Genomic DNA, 12,057 nt, shown 5'->3' on the forward strand with positions numbered 1-12,057 from the left:
AAATTATCGAGAAGGAAACCCAAAGAATCCCTTTCAAATCTGGGATCACCTCGCCAAACCGATGGCCCAACACATTCAAGAATTGGCCATTTCCCCCAATCGCAGGATGGTGGAATTGGTACAGAAGAATGCTGGAGAAAAGCAGCAGCCACTGGGAAAGTCAAGACATCAGTCATTGTCTGGAATTATCCTTAGCAGAAACACCCAGAAATGATTCCCTTTTGATAGCAGCTTCCCATTTTTGGTCTGACACTATCAATGCCTTCATCTTTGGTCATGGCATGATGACCATCACTCTAGCCGACGTGTTCATGATGACTGGCTTGAACGTGTCACTGCCAGTATACCCCTATAAGTATAAGAGCAAAAGTAATCAAAGAGCCATCAGCTCTGGATGTGGATGGATCAAACACATCTAGAACTACATGAATGCATCTAGCACTGTCTCTGACAAAGAGTTGAAAGCCTTCATGAATATGTGGCTATGCAGATTCATCTTCTGTGGAAAATCTAATGAACCAACCCTCAATCACATGGTGATGGCTGAAGATTTAGCTGCAGGCACTCAGATCCCACTAGGCAAATATCTTTTAGGGTCTGTTTATCATATGATGCATCAGATTACTCTTCAGATGCGCCAAGGTGGAGAAATCTCTTGTGTGAATGGTCCCTGGTGGCTAATTCAAATGTGGCTCCAGCTATATATGCATCAGATAACCTCTGTGAGCCTCTTCAATCTAAGTTTTCCTTTAGTTAACTATGCTGAAGGCAGTACAGCAAAGGTTAAAGCTTGTCAGACTTATGGACAAGCAGCATCATCTATAAGCATTGACATAGACGTCGGTCATTTCTTCAAGTTGTTTTTCAAAGGATTCGGCAATGTGCTCTGGTTTTCTTATAGAGAAAATGAAAATTTGACTTTGCCCTGCAAGTTCAGCTATGAAATTGGTTGTTCAGGTCAAGAATCCACAGAGATTTTCAACTCCTTTATCAAACCTTGCACTCTGCCAGCCGAATTTCATCATGGGAGGTTAGTGCAATCCACCTATGAATTCTATTACCCAAATATGGTGGCCAGACAATTAGGATGTGGCCAACTGCCTCCAAGATTCCTCTTCTCAACAATCATAAAGTCAAGGGAAGTAATAACAGAAAGAATGGAAGCCAAGAAAATCTTTGAATTAGGATGGGAGTTGCCAACATACGAACCATCTCCATTTGGGCTAATAGATGTTGCTCATCCCTTCTTTGTCTCTTGGTGGCAAGAATGGCATACTCATATCTTCAATATATCAGTACATTCTTTATGCAAAAACTTGCAACCTGATTTTGCTTCTGATAGTGAGGTAATTTCATTATGCTCATCATTTCTTGCTCTTGAATCCACTTCTTATTTTAACATCTGGTTATGCACAGGATCTCGAGTTTACTCCCCCAGCCAAAGCAATCCAGTACTATTCGGCTGGTCCCAAGCCCGCTCTGGGGTTTGATGCTCCAAACTTAAAGGAATTCATGAAAACCCCTACAACTTTGGATTCAGCACCTTTAAAGGCATTCATGAGAACTCCTGCTACTTCAGCTGCTGCATCTCCAAGAGGAAAAAGCAAAAGGAAAACACCTGAAAGTTTTCTTTTACCCAAGAAACCAAGGACCAAGAAAGCCAAATTATCTCTTAAGGTATGAACCTTTTATTCTCTATCAGATTACCAACCTCACTTAGCAGTAAACCTGACCACCTCTACATTCATTACTTCCATTGCAGCCACAAGTCGAAATTCCCACACTAGGCAATACCTCAGCACCTGTAGAACCAACCCCTAAAGTTTCTACTGAAGATGAAGAAATCCATGATAGCGAAACTTCAGAGACTCATGAAACTGAAGGTTCAAAGGCTCATAAATCTGATGAGACTATAGGTAACATTGTTCAACCAATTCTCTTTTTCTCTTTTTTCTTTTTTTCTTTTTAATAACATCTATCTCTTATGCTCATTATCATTTACTTTATTGAGAATAGATGAAATCTTAGATGAACTGGCAAGGGAGACTTCTCCTGATCAAGCTCCAAACCCGTCCCTTCTGAACCTTCAGCCAAGTTCTCCAGCAAGCCGGGGTATAACCCATCCTGATGATCAATCAGCTCAGCATGTAATGCCTTGTCTTACACTATATTTTAGCAAAATTACCCAATCAGCTAACACCTCCTTTCCTCTCTTTTCATTAGAAGAACATCACTAAACCGACCACCAGTTACTCCTCTATTGAGGACTACATCATTGAGAAAGGTGAAGAGATCACTTCTCATCAAACCTTATCACTGGAAAATCAGGCTCGGCTAGAAGAGGTGATCATTCTGCTAAACAAGGATATCATTAGTCTGGTTCAGGATGCAGACCAGATAAAAGACCTCCTTGAACTCATTGATCAAGATATCTCCTCTGCTCTCAAGGCCCCCCTAGAATCTGCAGCCCATCTTGATGACCACTTTGCTATGGTGAGAAGGGCAACCAAGAACATATCTTCGAGGGCTACTCTACAGAAGGATAGATCTTTGAAAAAACTGGAGATTAAAGATCTTCACTCTCATATCTAGACTACAAAAAATTCCTTGACAACCTTGGAGCCTGAACTAAAAGCCATGGAGGATGAAAAAAGCATACTAGAAGCTCAACTAGCCGAACTGAATGCCAAAATTCAGTCTCACAGGGCCCATATAGCTAATTTGTCGAAGGACATAGAAGCAGCTTCACTAAAGATAACTTCGACCATCAAAGAAGACCAGCAAATCAAAACCAAGCTATCCAGCATCCAGAGTTCTGAAGATGAATATCAAAAAGTGCTAGATAATGTTAGCCGAATCAGGACTGAAGCCATAGAGGCAATCAATCATCTTCTGAACAAGTAGACATTGTGTTTGTAATAAACTTAAGTGTGATATCCTCTTTCCCTTGATCAACCAACTTTATGTTTACTTATTTTTATTCATTCGACAAAAGCAATCGGCCATTTTCCCTTAAATTACTCGAGTAGAATGTAGCCGATTGTCTCCATTCTTCCAATAGCCGAACGAATCCTAATTTAAATGTTGTGAGGGTATAGCCGAACAATGCTGGCTCCAACAAATCAGGGAGACAGTCGAGCGATGTCCGATTGAACCCATGCCTAGCCCAGCCCAGTAGCAGTCTAGCTAAAAGGGAAAAACCCTACTCCACCGCTCGGCATTCTCGCCCCACGATTCCATAGAATTCGCCACGACTCTTCGCTCCGGCTTATAAATAGACCCTTCCGTTAGCCTTCATCGCTATCTTCGCTTTAGCATTCTCACATCCGTCTCCTCCACTTCCTTCGTCTGATTCATTCCAGAAGAAAAACCCTAACCTCCACCAAAGCAAATGGCGAACAGTGGCGACCGTGGCAAGCGTCCTGCCGACGGGGAGGCTGAAGGAAGCAGAGCATCGCGCTGCCGGCGTCGTGGGTATGATTCAGCTTTTTGCCCCCTTGCAATTTTTTTGTTCATCTCTTAGTTTCGATTTTTTCTTCCTCATTCATCAGGATAAGGGTCATCAGCTCCAGCCAATATCATCTCCTTCCTCCGGCAACAGCAGCTCAACCGGGAACTCCATCATCCGGCTCTTCCAGCTCTTCAAGCTCCTATCATTCCAATCCTTGGGGCCCAGCGAAACCAGCAGACGCACACCATCCATACTCTCATGAGGAGGCGCTCAAGTTTCGCCAGGAGAGGGACGAAGCCCGGGAGGAGCTAGGCGACGTCTCCAAGAAATTCGGCATCGATCAAGCCGAATGGGAGGAGCAGCGGAAGCAACTCTGCGATGCCATCACCGGTTTGATATCTTCATTTGGTTCTATCATTCTGGCTTCCCTTGCTTGCTGATCCATTTTTTTTCTTTTCTGCCCAGCTCTTTCTGCGGAGAATGACCGTCTGAAGGCGGCGGCGAACAAGATTGCTGACAAGGTGAATGCCTAGGGGGAGACATCCGAGGCACGCCTTGATGTTGTGGACGGCCGTATTGATCAGGCCGTCATCCAAGGTGTGCACCTTTGCGCTTCTCTCGGGCTAGCGGCAATGACCTCCCAAACCAACGAGGACTACTCCTTCCAGCCAGTTGGCTTCATTGGAGGACGCCCGGACAAGATCGACGACATCGATGAGCGTCTGGAGGCCTACGATGATCATGCCACTGCCCTTGCCGAAATCACAAACCCCCAGTCCATCCTCAACAAGTTATTTGAGGAGTAGTTTGTATTAGGATGGACTTTTATGAATAATCTCGTCTTTTGGAAGAATACTTATTTCTTTGATTTTTTTTCGGTAAAATTCTGCCTGCGACTGTCAGAAAAATGCTGAAAACAACCCAGTCTTGAATAAACATTCTTGTGCTAGAGGCGATGCAAACTGCATCGGCTATTTTGTGCTAAAGGCGATATGAACAATATCGGCTATTCTCAGTCTTATATCTGATTTTTAGGCTAAAGGCGATTTTCTCTTTATCGACTTTTCTGATCTACATTCATGAACCAACCTCAACACTGGGGTAGTATTTCTTAAGAAATCTTCCATTGATAGCTCTGGTAAACTCCTCCCCAAATAAAGTCTTCAATATGTATGCATTGTCAGGTATACATTCTACTATTCGGAAAGGACCTTCCCAATTTGGAGACCATTTGTCGAACGCTCTATCCTTTGTTCCAACTGGCAATATAGTTTTCCAAACCAAATCTCCTTCTGCGAATTGCTTCAGCCTAACCCTTTTGTTATAATACTTGGCAACGCGTATTTTATTTTTCTCACTATTTTCCAACGCCTTGAGACGAATCAAATGTAAATCTTCCAATTCATCCATCATCAGATCCTTATAATCTTCTTCTACCAATTCTTTCTGTAACACAACTCGCCTTGAACCTGACCGTAATTCCCATGGTAATACAGCATGATGCCCATAAACCAGTTCATAGGGAGACGTTCGAGTGGACCCATGACAAGCCATTCGGTAAGCCCACAATGCTTCATTAAGAACCAAGTGCCATCTCCTTGGTCTTTCATCAATCTTCTTCTGGATGATTTTAATCATAATTTTATTTGATGCTTCTGCCTGACCATTAGCTTGTGCATAATAAGGAGAAGAATTATACAACTTAATCCCCATATCTTTGGCAAAATCACAGAATTCCGAAGAAGTAAACTGAGTTCCTTGATTAGTTGTTATAGTTTGAGGAATCCTGAATCTGTGAATTATATGTTCCTTAACAAAACTGATCATATTTTCTGATGTTACTTTCTTCAAAGGGATAGCTTCAACCCACTTGGTAAAATAATCCGTGGCCAAGAGTACAAATTTGTGTCCCTTACTAGAAGAAGGATTGATCTGACCAATTAAATCTATACCCCATCCTCTGAACGGCCAAGGTTTGATTATGGGATTCATAGCAAATGCTGGAACCTTTTGAATATTGCCGAATTTTTGACAATTGTGACACCCTTTGTAATATTCAAAACAATCCTCCAACATAGTCGGCCAAAAATAACCAGTTCTCCTAATTATCCACTTCATCCGATAAGCTGACTGGTGTGCACCACACAATCCTTCGTGAACCTCATACATCACCTTCTTGGCCTCTTCTTGACTTAAACATTTTAGCAATACTCCATCGATGGACTTGTAATATAATTGATCATCAAGAAACATAAATTTGAAAGCTTTGTACCTGAGTTTTCGGGAAACTTTTTGAGATAGACCTTTTAGATAATTGGCAATTTCGTGTCTCCAATCATCATCTACTTGATCAGTATTTAAAACACCTTCTTCTATAGCAAAAACTTCCCGACTCTCTCAATATCCAGAAGCAGCTTGAGCTAACTTATTTGCTTCTTCATTGCACTCTCTAGGGATATGATGCAAGGTTACTACCAGAAAATTCTTCAAAAGTTCTCTACACTCCTCATAATATTCTCTTAACACATTGTTCTTGCATTCATACTGACCATTCAATTGATTAATCACCAACTCAGAATCCCCAAAGATTTCGACAGCAGTGGCCTTCACTTCTATAAGAAGCTGAAGCCCTCTAAGCAACGCTTCATACTCTGCCTGATTATTAGTAACATGAAATTCAATAGGAATCGCATACTCAAAAGTTTTTCCTTATGGGGAAATCAAGAGAATACCAGCACCACCACCTTTGTTATAAGATGATCCATCGAAGAACAAGGCCCAAGGCACAATGCTTATCGCCTCAACAGAAAGATCCCGATGTTGGGTAATAAAATCGGCAATAATTTGACCCTTTACCGCCTTTGCCGATTCGTACCTTAAATTAAATTCTGACAATGCTAAAATCCATTTGCTAATTCTTTCATTCAAAATTGGCATCGATAGCATATGTTTGATTACATCAAAACTAGAAACTACCACGCATTCGGCATTCAACAAATAGTGCCGAGATTTGATACAGGAGTAATACACACACAAGCAAAGTTTTTCTGTAGCCGAATACCTTGTTTCCGGGTCTAGCAGCTTTCGGCTAAGATAAGCTATGACTCTTTCTTTTCCTTCAAATTCTTGCATAAGGGCCGACCCTATCGTTAGGCTATCGGCCGCCACATACAACTTAAAAGGCTTGTCAAGTTGTGGAGGTACCAGCACAGGTGGTGCCTTCATATATTGCTTGATCTCATCAAAAGCCTTTTGTTATATGTCACCCCATACAAATTTTTGATCCTTCTTGAGCTTTAATAAAGGAGAAAAGGGTAAAACTCTCTCTGATAGATTGGATATGAATCTTCTTACAAAGTTCATTTTGCCTAACAATGATTGTAATTCTGTGAGATTAGTAGGCGGCACAACTTTGTCTATTGCTTCCATGCTCTTTTTCCTAACTTCAATTCCTCCTTTATGAACTAAAAATCCCAAAAACTCACCAGCCAAAACTCCAAAGGAACATTTGTTTGGATTCATCTTCAATCCATGCTTTCTTGTGCACTCCAGAGTCTTTCTTAAATCGGCTAAATGTCTTTCATGATTTCTAGACTTGACTACTACATCATCGATGTAGATTTCTACAATCTTGCCGATCAGCTCGTGAAAAATATAGTTCATAGCTCTTTGATAAGTTGCACCGGCATTCTTTAACCCAAACGTCATGACTATCCATTCAAACAAACCAATATGACCAGGACATCTGAAAGCTGTTTTTGAAATATCTTCCATTGCCATAAAAATTTGATTATAGCCAGCATTACCATCCATAAAACTAATGACTTCATAACCTGCTGCTACATCTACTAGTAAATCGGCAACTGGCATTGGGTAACCATCCATGGGAGTTGCCTTATTAAGATTTTTGAAATCTATGCAAACTCTCATTTTTCCATTTTTCTTGTATACCGGTACTATATTTGAAATCCACTCTGCATACTTGCATGGCCGAATGAAGTTTGCTTCTATTAATCTTTCAACCTCCTTCTTCACATCGGCCAATACCTCCTCTTTGTATATCTTCCGTGGAGGTTGTTTGTAAGGACGAAATCCAGGTTTAATGGGTAATCGATGCTCAACAATGGAACGATCCAATCCAGGCATTTCCGTGTAATCCCAAGCAAAACAATCTTTAAACTCTTTCAACAGATTTATCAACTTTGATTTATATTCTGGGTCTAACTTCGCACTAATATACATCGGCCTTGGCTTAGAACCATCACCAACATCAATTTCTTCCAACTTATCAGCCGACATAAAACCACGTCCCAACTTTCCTTTGTTGCCGTCGATAGGATTTCTCATTAAAAATTACTATGAGAGCCGACTGCTTGGATCGGCTGTTGGCCCTCGCTGAAAACATTTATAGGACCTTCTTTCCACACTTTTCCGGAGAAACAATCAACGCCTTCATATTCCCAGTAGGTAGACTCTGTGGCAGCAACACTTACCGAATCATCAGCATGTACAATTTCAACATCATCTCCAATCCATTGAATGAGAATTTAATGCATGGTTGAAGGAATGCAGCAATTAGCATGGATCCAATCTCTGCCCAAGAGTAGACTATATGCCCCCTTGCCATCAATGACAAAAAAGGTAGTAATCAAAGTTTTCGACCCAATAGTCAGCTCGACATGGATAGCACCTCGGGTATCGGAAGGATTGCCAGCAAAGTCCCTAAGCACCATGTCAGTTTTCAACAATTCTTCATTAGCCATCCTAAGCTTTCTGAAGGTAGTATAAGGCATGATATTGATAGCAGCCCCTCCATCAACAAACATCTTGGTTAAAGGCTTGCCATTGACATATCCTTTTAAATAGAGTGGTCTCAAGTGACGATTCTTGATTGGTTTGTCAAAAATAGCCTGCTGCGTTAATACAAGCTGAGCCATCAAATCCTGACATTCACTTTCATCAAAATCAGAGTACACCTCTTCTTGGACATCTTGGCTTTTAGGAGCTATAAACTCTGATGGGAGGAAGAAAGCCATGCAAGCATCAGCCAAAGGACCACATCCATCAGGCTTCTTCTTAGGACGCCATATTTGCTTTGTCTCAGTAACTTCCTGTTCCAACTCCCTATTCCTCAACCGTTGAACTCTTCTTTTTTGACTTTTCTTTAGGCCTGGAGGACACCACTGTTCTTTTTGCCATACGTATCTATAGGAATCAGCTTCTTCATCATGCACCCTATCATGTATCCAACCTTGACTTGCAAATCTTTTCCTTTGCTGATTCTCAAAATCATCTATTTTTAGGCGCCGATCATCTTCAGGAACCTTCATTCCAAGTCTTTCATAGACGGGACGGTGGTTGACTCGAGATTGCCTATATTCGGAGTACTGAGCACTACACTCCGGACAATTATTTCTTGCAGGCAACCTCAAGCCTTCATTCCAACAATGCCTAAAGAATGAACAACCCCAATGAGACTGCTCCTGTTCTATCATGTATTCTTCTTGCTCCCTTCGGTATACCTCTTCCTCATACCTCCGGCATTCTTCCATAAACCATTGCTTCTTATAGTATTCCTTCTCTTGCTCTCTCTGCCACTTGTTTAGCAAAATACGTGATGTAACTCTGGGTTTGGAAGTTTGACCTTTCTCGGTTCGGCTATTTTGAAACCGAACTCGTTGCTGCAGCTCTCTACTGGTGATTTGCCGATCCGGGTCAACAGCACCACTTTCCTTTACTCTATCAGAAGTCAACACCTTCACCTTGCCTTTACCTTTGAGATCATTGGCAGAGACCATATTCACAGAGAAAGAAATCATATTTTGTGGAAAAGGCTGATCATCAATTTTCATCTTGCCATCAAACTTCAAATGTCCCTCTTGGATAGCTTTCTGGATTCGTATTCTGAACACTCGGCAATCATTGATAGAGTGAGAATTAGTGTTATGGAAGCCACAATACTTTTTGTCTTTCACTCCTTCAGGACGTAGCATGGGATGTCCTTCTGGCAGCTTGATGCATCCTTCCTTCATCAATAATGCAAAAAGCCTATCTGCCTTAGTAACATCAAAATCATAGGTTCCCTTTTGTTGTTTCAACCAACGTTGACTAACTTGAGTAGGCTCCTTTGCCCAATTCAACTCAGCTATAGCTATCTCATCTTCATCAATATGCTCAGTCGCTTCATCCAGAAAACCTTGATACACCTCATTAGTGGCATTGTTCTTCTGAAAGCGGTTATCTCTCCTGAATCCTTAGGCCTGATTACTCATAGCTGCTAAACGCTGTGCAAGTTGGCCAAGATCATCAAACTCCATGCCGAACAACTTCTCCCTGATATTCGGCAGCATTTCTGCTATAGCTATTCCAGGTAGTTGATCATCTGGTAAATTCAGAGAATAACACATATTCTTGGTCTCCCTAAACCTGCGAAGATATTCCAATGGTGTCTCATTTGTTCTCATCCTCAGATTCATGAGGTCGACCAACTTCTTCTCATTAGTATCCGTGTAGAAATATGAATGAAACTTCTGCTCTAGCTCTGCCCACGTACCAATGGAATGAGCTGGTAAAGACGTGAACCACGTGAAAGCTGGTCCTGTAAGAGACAAAGGAAAATATCGAATCCTCCAAGCTTTATCTGAAGCAGCTTCTCCAAGCTGCATTAAGTACCGACTGACGTGCTCTATGGTACTAGTATCATCTTGACCAGAAAACTTGGTCAAATCCGTTGGAGGCTTCACCCTTGGAGGTAACGCAACTCTGTTGTACCACTCTAGATAAGGAGACTTGTATGAATAGGATTGATTTTTTGGCTTCAAGCTGAACTGATTCTGCATCATATCAGCCATCCTGTGCATCAAAACATCAATATCTAAATCCTGATTTCCTTGTACTTGCACTCCAGAAGGCAATCCTGAAACACTCCTATACCCTGGATTTGGTACAGCATTGATAGCATTGTAATCAGTAAATTCTTGATACCCATCTCCATACATATTCTTCTGCAACCTGTTTGATGCTGGAGAAACTCTATAAGCTGAAGGTGGCACTTCTCCTATGGTACCAAATGTCACCTGGCCATAGGTGGGATGTGATTGCTTTTCAGTGTGGGTCAATCCACCTATATTTGAAGTCGACGCTATTTCTTTTCCAATAGGCTTCTCTTGATGCTTTGGAACATTGAAAAGTGTCGGTCCACTGAGTGGGCCAACATTTTCTTCAAAGTATTTATCAACCATTGGACCAAAAGTACTGATCATGATTGCCCAAAAGGTATTCAGAAAAGCTGTGTGATGGTTTGTCATGGTTTCTCCCATGGCTTTATAGACCAGGGATGCCATCTTCTGAGCATCCTCCTCTTCAGTGTAATCAGTTTGATGCGGAAGAAGAACCCTTGGCATTGACTGCTTTTGAAACACTTTATTGCTCTTGTTTTTGGAAAAAGACATCAAACACTTCCGTTGGTATTGCTCACACGCTTGTAGCACTAAATCCCTGTAATTATCTAGCAATTCTATCATGCTTACATCCAGAACATGATCATTGTTGATCTCAGACATCATCTTGAACTAACAGATGGTCCCACCGAGCGTGCCAAAAAGTGTGTTGACACAAAATGTGACACATTGTGCCTCACACACAGCAAGTCGGAAAGCGTGGCTTCAATCGGGTTCCCGGGTGCTTCGTGATCCGGAAGCGTGCCAGTCAGTTTGACCTAAAAACTAACAAGGGATAAAATAATTAAATGCCAAAACGGAACATGTCGGGTAAGACCGGACAGTTCCACATATATGGCCCTGAAGCCACTTACAACGACATACAGCTATAGAGAGCTGTCTGCCAACAAGTTTATAAACCATTCAGCTAATTGTAAGATGAATGCACGTAAAGACCTGAATGCCGAATGCATGTGCATAGGAAGACATGTTTGAACAAGTGAAATTAATTATGAGTTAATGCACGACCAAGCTCAGCAATCCAGCCGAGTTGGGTTCCATGAAGAAGGAACATGCAAATAAACACGATTAAACTAATCTAAAACCTGCATCTGACGCACGACACCTGGTTTCGTTAAAGCTTAAACATAATTAACATACATGAACCCGCGACATGTGACAATCTAGATTAAAATCATTCAGCCATTATGGGCATGTTATCTATTTGCAAAGGTAATATGAAAAAGCAATTGTTGTTGAAACACGAATAAAACCATAAGAGAGAGAGAACCGAACAATATCAATCTAGATTGGGCAGAAGTGTGTTACAAATATATAAAATATTTAAAAAAACATGCAACACTAGATAACTTAATGAATCTATTTAGATTTGCCATATCTAATAGAGCCGATAACTATCTTGCTTTCACTAAGCATATTGAGCAAACGCCTGTCGCACGGTATCTACTCATAAACAAAGCATAAGCAAAGACTTCTTGGTTGTCAAGCAAAGATCCGCCGCACGATCATTGAAAACAAACAAGACTACTTGTATCATGTCTAAATCCACCGTATGATACTAAACATGATAACAAGGTTGTCGAAACTTACGGAGGTCGACGGATCGATGACTCCTCTCGAAGAACTCGACGACACGACAAAAGGACT

The sequence above is a fragment of the Miscanthus floridulus genome, chromosome 3 (assembly GCF_019320115.1).
Source record: "Miscanthus floridulus cultivar M001 chromosome 3, ASM1932011v1, whole genome shotgun sequence".
Taxonomy (NCBI): Eukaryota; Viridiplantae; Streptophyta; class Magnoliopsida; order Poales; family Poaceae; genus Miscanthus; species Miscanthus floridulus.